The following is an 11637-nucleotide window of genomic DNA, read 5'->3' on the forward strand; positions in this document are numbered from 1 at the left end:
CTTCTTTTTTTATTATTATTAAAGCAGCCGGCGTGACAACGGCGTGACAACGGCGTGACAACGGCGTGACAACGGCGGAACGTGGAACACGCCGTATCTCCATCTGCATCACGAGGTAATGGGGGATCATCACTTCGCCGAGCGGGTTTCACGTCTTCCGGGCTTCATACGAGTTTAATGTGACGAGTGTCACGTCGCTGCAAATCCTGAAGTTTCCTTTAAAGATATTCTGAGGCTGTTATGAATGCTTTTTTTGTTGTTGTGTGTGTCAGGTGGTTTTCTTTTTAAAGAGCCATGTTGTTGTTGTTGTTTAATGATCTTTTTGTATCCATTTTCTCACACAATTGAATTGTCGAATCGTGTTTGAAGTTTGGTTATGAAACCGTCTCAATGTAACACCGATGCCTCTGTGTGGCCCACATAAGTAAAGGAGACCATTAGCAAGGAGATTGGCTATTTCTTCTTAATTGCTATTGATGCCAACGGGGTCGAATCAGATGAAATTGTGCAGGTGTTCCCCTTAGAAAGACTTTGCAACCGCCTGCAGTGGGAACGCTGCTGGAGGTCCAGGCCGTGTTTCTGGGCCCGCTGGAGGAACGAAGGTCACGTAGTTTCTTAAGTCTCGGGGTCGACCACGCCACAGTGAACAAACTCCGCCCTGTTGTTTCGTGCTTTTGCTTCAGAGTCATCTATCTCTAAATCCTGAAACCTGTACAGTACTTGTACCTGAACCCAACCAGAATCTGTCTCCATTCCTATTTATTCGCGGTCTCTGCTACTTTAATGTCGGGACTTTTCCACCCACGCCAGTAAGCTTGTGTACCTCACTTTCACATTCCTGTCTGTATTTGGGTCCTTGATGCCGCGCAGTCACCCCCGTGACAAAGAATGTGTCTTCAGCTTTTAAAGAGGTCTCCGGGGAACCCCGTAAAGACCATCAGGGTGAGAGTGTTCAAGGGAGAAAAAAAAGAAATGCCGTCGCATTCATGTGCGATTAATACGGCTGCAGGTAGATGAAGACATGCACGGAGACAGAGAACGCCTCAAGCTAAAAAGGGTCAATAATTCTGCGACCTGGACTCCAGCTTCACCCCCGACAGTGTCGTCTCGGAGAGAGCGTCCCAGTCTGCGAACGGTTACAGACAGCGCCGGGGCCTGTTGCGTAATGCATGACCATCGGCGACACTCTGAGTGAACGTGGGGGCCCGGAGCGGCCTGTCCTGCCCCCCCCCCCCCCCCCCCCCCCCCCGACCCTGAGACACTTGATCGGCCAAGTAACCTTTCGCATGAGCGCACTCAGTCTGCCACTCTCCAGAGAGCCACTGCAGACACGGTGTAGACAGGGGGCATTAGGTGGGATTATCGCCCCCGCTGCCCTTTGTTGTTTTGATGTCCGTCCCTCGCCAACTCACCCCTTCCTGCCCTCCTCCACCATCCCCTCCCTCCACTCCGTCCGGCCCTGGCACTGCTACAGAGAGGCCCGTCCACTGGCAAGCATGGAATCAACCAAACCTCCCCTCAGTAGCCCACTTTCACAGCCACGTGCAAACGCACTCTCACGCACACACACACACACACACACACACAATAATGTGGCCTTTTTCTCCTTTAAATGAATGGACATGATGAGGTGGATCCAGGTTAAAGCCGTTAACGGCCATTGATTTCCCCTTACTAAATCGAAAAATGTAATCACGGAGGTGAGATGTTCATAAAGCGAGGCAGAGATGAGTTTTTTGAAGCTCTCCGGCGAGTGTTTTGTGAAAAACCTTTCAGCGCGGGACAACTTGTTTGACAACGAGTCAGAAGTTTGAGAATACAAGATTTTTTTTAAGATTTATCGCAATTGTAATTGAAAGAAATACCTTGAAGAGGATAAACCTCCCCAAACTTCAGCTCCCTGTGACATCCACACACACACACACACACACACACACACACACAAATCAAAACCTCTGACTTTCATTTTAAAATTAAAATAATTGCTCAAAATCTGCAGACATCCTCCCAGGAGTCGCAATCAAGCCTCTGCCATGTTACTTTCATAATCGCGGAAGAAATCAAACGATATGAAATCACTTGTTTGCTGGTGGGAGTCCGATCTGCACGCCGAAGATTTCCTGGAAATTTCCGATGTTTGCAGCATCCTGCTGCCAGAGAGGTTCAATAATAACCTCATTAGTGGAGGGAAGAGTAAAGAAACCCTCGATGAGTTTGATGTTTTCTTTTGTTTAGTTTAGTTGTTTTTTATATCACAGATGGTACGACTACGTATCACCAAATATATTTCAGAATGCAAATATTTCTTTTTGGGAAAAAAACGGCTAAACACAGAAAATAATCTCACCACCGGGTCTATTTAGCAGCTGCTCTGATTATATCACAAGAGCTTCATCAGCAGATGGAGTTGGGAGAATCTAATGTGGGCAAGGTGGGAAAAAAAGGGACATTTGAACAAATTATCAATCTCCTTCTATGAAGAATGTTTCAATCTGAGACATGATTGCAATTGACCTTGAATTGGTTTTCCCAAACTGCTGTTTCAAGAACTTTGAAGCTCTGAATAAGGTAAAGTAAGATAGATATGACACACACACAGACACACATGTACACACCATGTATATTTACCAACAATGTTACTTAGGCAACTGCATTGGGAAAGTAGAGCGAAAGGTAGAGACTTGACATTGAACAACATCAAAATACATATTACCCAACCATCCTCATTGAATATAAGACAAAATACCAAAGAAAGTAACACACACAAAAATAGCCTAATAATACATTATTCATTTAGTAAATTGTATTTGTTAATTTAAAGCTTATGTAGAATAAGCATAAGCTTTTGCGATAGATTGCTTGTCACTTTCCCGAAAAATAAACACATTCTCACTCTGATTCCTCAAGTACAGCAGCTTGCTCAGTGCTGTTTTGGAAGTAACAGTGACGCCATTTAAAAATAAATAAACCTCTGTCTTCCCAGGAAGTTCGCTTTAGGCAACAAAACCACCAAGTTGAGGGTAAAGTTTTTATGAGAACTAACAGAGTAACAACTCATGTGATAACGACGGAAGTGACAACATGTCAGTGTTTACCTTTAAGCTTTACACGGGACACGAGTAGTAGAGTAGTATAGTAGGAGTAGAGTAGAGTAATATAGTAGGAATAGAGGAGAGTAGTATAGTAGGAGTAGAGTAGAGGAGAGTAGAGTAATATAGTAGGAGTAGAGGAGAGTAGTATAGTAGGAGTAGAGTAGAGTAGTATAGTAGGAGTAGAGGAGAGTAATATAGTAGGAGTAGAGGAGAGTAGTATAGTAGGAGTAGAGTAGAGTAGTATAGTAGGAGTAGAGGAGAGTAGTATAGTTGGAGTAGAGTAGAGGAGAGTAGAGTAATATAGTAGGAGTAGAGTAGAGTAATATAGTAGGAGTAGAGGAGAGTAATATAGTAGGAGTAGAGTAGAGTAGTATAGTAGGAGTAGAGTAGAGTAGTATAGTAGGAGTAGAGTAGAGTAGTATAGTAGGAGTAGAGTAGAGTAAAGGAAGTATAGTAGGAGTAGAGTAGAGGAGAGTAGAGTAATATAGTAGGAGTAGAGGAGAGTAGAATAGTATGAGTAGAGTAGAGGAGAGTAGAGTAGTATAGTAGGAGTAGAGTAGAGTAATATAGTAGGAGTAGAGTAGAGTAATATAGTAGGAGTAGAGGAGAGTAATATAGTAGGAGTAGAGGAGAGTAGTATAGTAGGAGTAGAGGAGAGTAGTATAGTAGGAGTAGAGTAGAGGAGAGTAGAGTAATATAGTAGGAGTAGAGGAGAGTAGTATAGTAGGAGTAGAGTAGAGTAGTATAGTAGGAGTAGAGGAGAGTAATATAGTAGGAGTAGAGTAGAGTAATATAGTAGGAGTAGAGGAGAGTAATATAGTAGGAGTAGAGTAGAGTAATATAGTAGGAGTAGAGGAGAGTAATATAGTAGGAGTAGAGTAGAGTAATATAGTAGGAGTAGAGGAGAGTAGAGTAATATAGTAGGAGTAGAGGAGAGTAGTATAGTAGGAGTAGAGTAGAGTAGTATAGTAGGAGTAGAGGAGAGTAGTATAGTAGGAGTAGAGGAGAGTAGTATAGTAGGAGTAGAGTAGAGTAGTATAGTAGGAGTAGAGGAGAGTAGTATAGTAGGAGTAGAGTAGAGTAATATAGTAGGAGTAGAGTAGAGTAGTATAGTAGGAGTAGAGTAGAGTAGTATAGTAGGAGTAGAGGAGAGTAGTATAGTAGGAGTAGAGTAGAGTAGTATAGTAGGAGTAGAGGAGAGTAGTATAGTAGGAGTAGAGTAGAGTAGTATAGTAGGAGTAGAGGAGAGTAGTATAGTAGGAGTAGAGTAGAGGAGAGTAGAGTAATATAGTAGGAGTAGAGGAGAGTAGTATAGTAGGAGTAGAGTAGAGTAGTATAGTAGGAGTAGAGGAGAGTAGTATAGTAGGAGTAGAGTAGAGTAATATAGTAGGAGTAGAGTAGAGTAATATAGTAGGAGTAGAGTAGAGTAATATAGTAGGAGTAGAGTAGAGTAATATAGTAGGAGTAGAGTAGAGTAATATAGTAGGAGTAGAGGAGAGTAGTATAGTAGGAGTAGAGGAGAGTAGTATAGTAGGAGTAGAGTAGAGTAATATAGTAGGAGTAGAGTAGAGTAGTATAGTAGGAGTAGAGTAGAGTAATATAGTAGGAGTAGAGTAGAGTAATATAGTAGGAGTAGAGTAGAGTAGTATAGTAGGAGTAGAGTAGAGTAGTATAGTAGGAGTAGAGTAGAGTAGTATAGTAGGAGTAGAGGAGAGTAGTATAGTAGGAGTAGAGTAGAGTAGTATAGTAGGAGTAGAGTAGAGTAGTATAGTAGGAGTAGAGTAGAGTAATATAGTAGGAGTAGAGTAGAGTAATATAGTAGGAGTAGAGTAGAGTAATATAGTAGGAGTAGAGGAGAGTAGTATAGTAGGAGTAGAGTAGAGTAATATAGTAGGAGTAGAGTAGAGTAATATAGTAGGAGTAGAGTAGAGTAATATAGTAGGAGTAGAGTAGAGTAATATAGTAGGAGTAGAGGAGAGTAGTATAGTAGGAGTAGAGGAGAGTAGTATAGTAGGAGTAGAGTAATATAGTAGGAGTAGAGTAGAGTAGTATAGTAGGAGTAGAGTAGAGTAGAGTAGTATAGTAGGAGTAGAGTAGAGGAGAGTAGAGTAATATAGTAGGAGTAGAGTAGAGTAATATAGTAGGAGTAGAGGAGAGTAGTATAGTAGGAGTAGAGTAGAGGAGAGTAGAGTAGTATAGTAGGAGTAGAGTAGAGTAATATAGTAGGAGTAGAGTAGAGTAATATAGTAGGAGTAGAGTAGAGTAATATAGTAGGAGTAGAGTAGAGTAGTATAGTAGGAGTAGAGTAGAGTAGTATAGTAGGAGTAGAGTAGAGTAGTATAGTAGGAGTAGAGGAGAGTAGTATAGTAGGAGTAGAGTAGAGGAGAGTAGAGTAGTATAGTAGGAGTAGAGTAGAGTAATATAGTAGGAGTAGAGTAGAGTAATATAGTAGGAGTAGAGTAGAGTAATATAGTAGGAGTAGAGGAGAGTAGTATAGTAGGAGTAGAGTAGAGTAATATAGTAGGAGTAGAGTAGAGTAATATAGTAGGAGTAGAGTAGAGTAATATAGTAGGAGTAGAGGAGAGTAGTATAGTAGGAGTAGAGGAGAGTAGTATAGTAGGAGTAGAGTAGAGTAGTATAGTAGGAGTAGAGTAGAGGAGAGTAGAGTAATATAGTAGGAGTAGAGGAGAGTAATATAGTAGGAGTAGAGTAGAGTAATATAGTAGGAGTAGAGGAGAGTAGTATAGTAGGAGTAGAGTAGAGGAGAGTAGAGTAATATAGTAGGAGTAGAGGAGAGTAGTATAGTAGGAGTAGAGTAGAGTAGTAGAGTAGGAGTAGAGGAGAGTAGTATAGTAGGAGTAGAGTAGAGGAGAGTAGAGTAATATAGTAGGAGTAGAGGAGAGTAGTATAGTAGGAGTAGAGTAGAGTAGTATAGTAGGAGTAGAGGAGAGTAATATAGTAGGAGTAGAGTAGAGTAATATAGTAGGAGTAGAGGAGAGTAATATAGTAGGAGTAGAGTAGAGTAATATAGTAGGAGTAGAGGAGAGTAATATAGTAGGAGTAGAGTAGAGTAATATAGTAGGAGTAGAGTAGAGTAATATAGTAGGAGTAGAGTAGAGTAATATAGTAGGAGTAGAGGAGAGTAGTATAGTAGGAGTAGAGGAGAGTAGTATAGTAGGAGTAGAGTAGAGGAGAGTAGAGTAATATAGTAGGAGTAGAGGAGAGTAGTATAGTAGGAGTAGAGTAGAGTAGTATAGTAGGAGTAGAGGAGAGTAGTATAGTAGGAGTAGAGTAGAGTAATATAGTAGGAGTATAGTAGAGTAGTATAGTAGGAGTAGAGTAGAGTAGTATAGTAGGAGTAGAGGAGAGTAGTATAGTAGGAGTAGAGTAGAGTAGTATAGTAGGAGTAGAGGAGAGTAGTATAGTAGGAGTAGAGTAGAGTAGTATAGTAGGAGTAGAGGAGAGTAGTATAGTAGGAGTAGAGTAGAGGAGAGTAGAGTAATATAGTAGGAGTAGAGGAGAGTAATATAGTAGGAGTAGAGTAGAGTAATATAGTAGAAGTAGAGGAGAGGAGAGTAGAGTAGTATAGTAGGAGTAGAGGAGAGGAGAGGAGAGTAGTATAGTAGGAGTAGAGTAGAGTAATATAGTAGGAGTAGAGGAGAGTAGTATAGTAGGAGTAGAGTAGAGTAATATAGTAGGAGTAGAGGTGAGTAGTATAGTAGGAGTAGAGTAGAGTAATATAGTAGGAGTAGAGGTGAGTAGTATAGTAGGAGTAGAGTAGAGTAATATAGTAGGAGTAGAGGAGAGTAGTATAGTAGGAGTAGAGTAGAGTAGTAGAGTAGAGGAGAGTAGAGTCGTATAGTAGGAGTAGAGTAGAGTAGTATAGTAGGAGTAGAGTAGAGTAGTATAGTAGGAGTAGAGGAGAGTAGTATAGTAGGAGTAGAGTAGAGTAGAGTAGAGTGGTATAGTAGGAGTAGAGGAGAGGAGTAGTAGAGTAGAGTAGTAGAGTAGAGTAATAGTAGAGTATAGTAGAGTAGAGTAGAGTAGAGTAGAGTAATAGTAGAGTAGTAGTAGAGTAGAGTAGAGTAGTAGTAGAGTAGAGTAGAGTAGAGTAGTAGTAGAGTAGAGTAGAGTAGTAGTAGAGTAGTAGTAGAGTAGAGTAGAGTAGAGTAGTAGTAGAGTAGTAGTAGAGTAGAGTAGTAGTAGAGTAGAGTAGAGTAGTAGCAGAGTAGTAGTAGAGTAGTAGAGTAGAGTAGAGTAGAGTAGAGTAGAGTAGTAGTAGAGTAGAGTAGAGTAGAGTAGAGTAGTAGAGTAGTAGAGTAGAGTAGAGTAGAGTAGTAGTAGAGTAGTAGAGTAGAGTAGAGTAGAGGATAGTAGACTAGTGGTAGAGTAGAGTAGAGTAGTAGTAGAGTAGAGTAGAGTAGTAGTAGAGTAGAGTAGAGTAGAGTAGTAGTAGAGTAGAGTAGAGTAGAGTAGAGTAGAGTAGAGTAGAGTAGAGTAGAGTAGAGTAGAGTAGAGTAGTAGTAGAGAAGTAGTAGAGAAGTAGTAGAGTAGAGTAGAGTAGTAGTAGAGTAGAGTAGAGTAGAGGAGTAGTAGAGTAGAGGAGAGGAGAGGAGAGGAGAGGAGAGGAGAGGAGAGGAGAGGAGAGGAGAGGAGAGGAGAGGAGAGGAGAGGAGTAGTAGTAGTAGTAGAGTAGTAGTAGAGTAGAGTAGAGTAGAGTAGTAGTAGAGTAGAGGAGTAGTAGAGTAGTAGTAGAGTAGAGTAGAGTAGAGTAGTAGTAGTAGTACGGACCAAGCAGAGAGCTGGTTGTCTATTCGAGAGCATTTATAGCAAGCGTTTTATTGTACAGTTTTCTTTGAAGCCCGGCCGTAGCTCCGAGGTGTCGTTCTAAATCACTCGCAAGGTTCAAACCTCTGTCCAACACATTGGGTCATATTAACCTCTGCATGGTACCCGAGGTAAGTGCAACATTCTTTGTTTTGAATGGTCGGCCTCTCTTGAACGCCCCCTTGTCTCCTCGTGCCCTTTGTGTGATGTCCCCCGCTTGACTCCGTCCCTGAACTCGGGGAGCGAGCCGGGCGAAAAACAAAAGCTCTCGCGTGCCCTGAACTCTGACCGACCCCCCGAGTGTCTTTCACCCGGTGTCACCCTTAAGTATCCCGTTTTTCTATTGACTGCAGGCCTTGTATATATTCCCCTCCGCACAAGACATAACTGTCTCCCACGTTCACGCTGATTTACTCCTGCGTTCTGAGACAGACTCATTTCAAGCCCTCCGTCGGCGTCGCCGGGCAGGGTGCTCCAGAGGTCAAGCCCGGGATTCGGTTCGCGACCCCTCGTCTCTTATTGGCGGCAGTGATCGGGGCCGACCTTTGACCCTGAATACCACTGGTCGTCTCGGGTTCAAATGCAGACCGTGACCTCAAATGCAGCCGTTGAACTCGCAGAGGGGGGAGTGGCAGGCAGCGAGGGGGAGGGGGGGACAAACACTACAGTACCTACTGCTTCTATTGAGGCAGACTCGATCTGGTTAGGCCATATTAGTCTGATTATTTGGGAGATGTTGATGGACGCAATGGTCATAATTGTGTCTTAATTCTGTGTGTTAGTTGGAAGATGTGTAAAATATTTTTGCGTGTGTATTTTGTAGCGTGTGTGTGTGTGTGTGCAGACTTCCTCAGTACGACCAGTCTTCCTCTCAGTGGCTGACGATTAAAGGAAAATCCTTCCTATAAAATGAAAATCCAATTTGTTTTCCGTCTTAACTTCTTCTATTTCTCTTTATTTCATTTACAACTAATAGATGTCTTCTTTTTTTTCGTCCCCCTTTAAGATAAGACGGGATAATAAACTTCAGCGAATCATTCCGGTCCAGATTCGCTGACATTCAATCATTCCATCATCTCATATTCTCCGACGACTAAAATAATGTCTCTCATTGTTTTTCTCTCCTCCTATTGTTTTATGAAGCGACCAGCTCGAGAGTCCATTGTTCGGTCCCACCGGCCGCCGCACGCTGCACTATAATTAACTTCCATCGGCCGGGGTCTTCTCACTTTCATATCCTGCTCGCATCTCTGGAGAGTCTGAGCGCCGCTCGGCGTGAACACGCTGCAGGTTGCTCGGCATATTAATGCTTTATTTGTTCTCATTACTTTAAAACTGGTTGGCGTCAGGTTTGGGAGGAGACGTGTTCTCGAGCAACGCGGATCCTTCTTTAAAAATTACAAACGGCTTCAATTTTTGTCTTGAGGGGGTGGGGGGGAACCCTCTTTTCAGCCTCTTTTTATCTCTTTGTTTTTCTATTTCACCGCACTTATCCTGTCACGGTATGTCTTTGAGAGCGAACCCCGGAGCTAAAAGGAGAGTGGAAATGACCAAACTCAGCGTTGTTGGTATGGATGGAGTAGAGGTGGTAATCCAGGAGGACGCTCCCTTCAAGGGCCAGAGCGTGGGATTTTGTGGCATCTGAGGTTGCAGATTGTCTGCATACCTCTCGGCCCCCTTCCTGAGACTGTGGTAATGTCATCTTTACCACAATAACACAGCTTTAGGGGTCACGGAAGTCACACTGCGGCTGACGGTAAACGATACGGTGGCCCTTCAGGTACCCTCGAAATATGAAAGGTTCTCTCTCTCTCTCTCTCTCTCTCTCTCATGTGTTTGGTTTGTCCATTCTAGGCTACTGTAGAAACATGAAGAGAGGACCTGCTCCCTCTGCAGATGAGAAGGGCTTCATTCAAATCTAACGAAGAAACATATAATAATGCTGCATTATAATAACGGTTACACGAGGGCCCTTTAAACCTTGAGCTTTTTGGGATTTTCACATTAAAAGGTCCAGGTCTTTAACAACCGGTGGAACATTTTTCTAACACGGTGACGAGTCTTTTACAGTCTTCTACACTGACTTGTGATGGCCACGTTTTCGTCGTACCGCAGACATGTCTGCTCATTGTGAAGCGTTGTCGGTACCAGTTGGAAACTGTTTCAGAAAAGAGTTTCAGAGCCCCAAAAACAGGCCAAATACCAAAGCATTGTTAGATTCCACAAAGGCTTTAATGGGAGCAAAGTCCACTCGTACAGCTGCATCAGCTCTGAAACACACATCCTCTACAATGAAAACATGTTTTCATTGGACGGCCCGGCTTCCTTAATCGCTCCGTGTTTAACGACCACAGCGGCTGCTTGTTGTGGAGTACATGGACTCCCACCAGAGACGAAGGTCTACGTGTTGATGACGAGCTACAGTTCTTCATTTTCCTTTCATTGAAATACTGCGATTTCTTTCTTTTTTTCGCATCTCCTCTCACAGCCTCGTGCAAAGGGATAGTTATGTTGACCCTCAGTCCTCTTCCCTGTTGCAACTTCCTTCTTGACAGCTCAATTACACACTGCTCGGCACGTGCACCCAAGCTTGTGACTCGTATGGGCTTTGTGTGTTATTGTTGAAAATCATTTCAATTACTCACATTTTGGGGCGGATGAAAAATCTAATCAGAGTGGCACAGATTGACAGGAAAATCATTTTTAAAAGTGTCAAAATTAGATTTCTTTGCCCATTAAAAGCCCATCACTGTAATTAAAAAAAAAGTCGACATTTCATCAAGAGCAGCACTCAGGAGACTTAATAAAGAGAGTTTTATTCATCTTACAATCAATCACAACCTCATCAAACCGCTGTAGAGACAAACAGCCCTTTCAAAAAAGCCAAAATGGACGTTATCAAGCAACGAGCACCGATCACGATCTCTCTGGATCACGTCTGTGCAGAAGACAGTCCAAAGAGCATTCTGTGCATTGACGCCAGAACATTATGAAGTTATGAAGTGCCCCTTACTGATCGTGGATTGGACGACGGCGCCATCTGCTGGTGACCATCTGGAAGTGCAAGACCTGATTTATAGTGTTATTAGTTTGGTTATTTGGGAAGTAAACTGTGTATCACACACACACACGCATGCACATACACATACAAGAGAGTATTTGGTATATATGATGCAATAGTTAATTTAGGTGGGCTGTAATTTGTTGCAATGTGGGCCTTTTAAAATGTTAAAATACGGTTGATTTCTTTGTTAACAATATAAAAATTGAGGGTGTGATTTCGTCTCCTCACTTGCCGTATTACATTTTCCAAGAAGAGGGCATTTTTAATAAATAAACAGGTCATTATGGGTCTCTTAAAAGCATTTGTAATGCTACTTGACCAATTTGAGAAACAATACAATAAAGAAACAAAACGTACCAGTGTGACAATTTATGAGTCGAGTATCAACTGTTAGGTTGTCTTATCTCGTTTTTTACTTCATGTTTCCATGTTAATGTTAGAGTTGGTCCACAGGTCACAGCCTCCGCAATAACATCTCCATGGTGACAGTCACATCAGCTGCTGCATGTTTACCTTCACCGCACTTCTGGAGAAGAGGGGGAACAAAAAAACCTCCTCTCCATTAATGAGTCGTACCACATGCTGTCATTACACCTCGTGGAAGCAGAGGAACACAAATGCCATGTCACAATATACTCAAAGGTTCATATACAT

Source organism: Cyclopterus lumpus, chromosome 3, assembly GCF_009769545.1.
Source record: "Cyclopterus lumpus isolate fCycLum1 chromosome 3, fCycLum1.pri, whole genome shotgun sequence".
Classification (NCBI taxonomy): domain Eukaryota; kingdom Metazoa; phylum Chordata; class Actinopteri; order Perciformes; family Cyclopteridae; genus Cyclopterus; species Cyclopterus lumpus.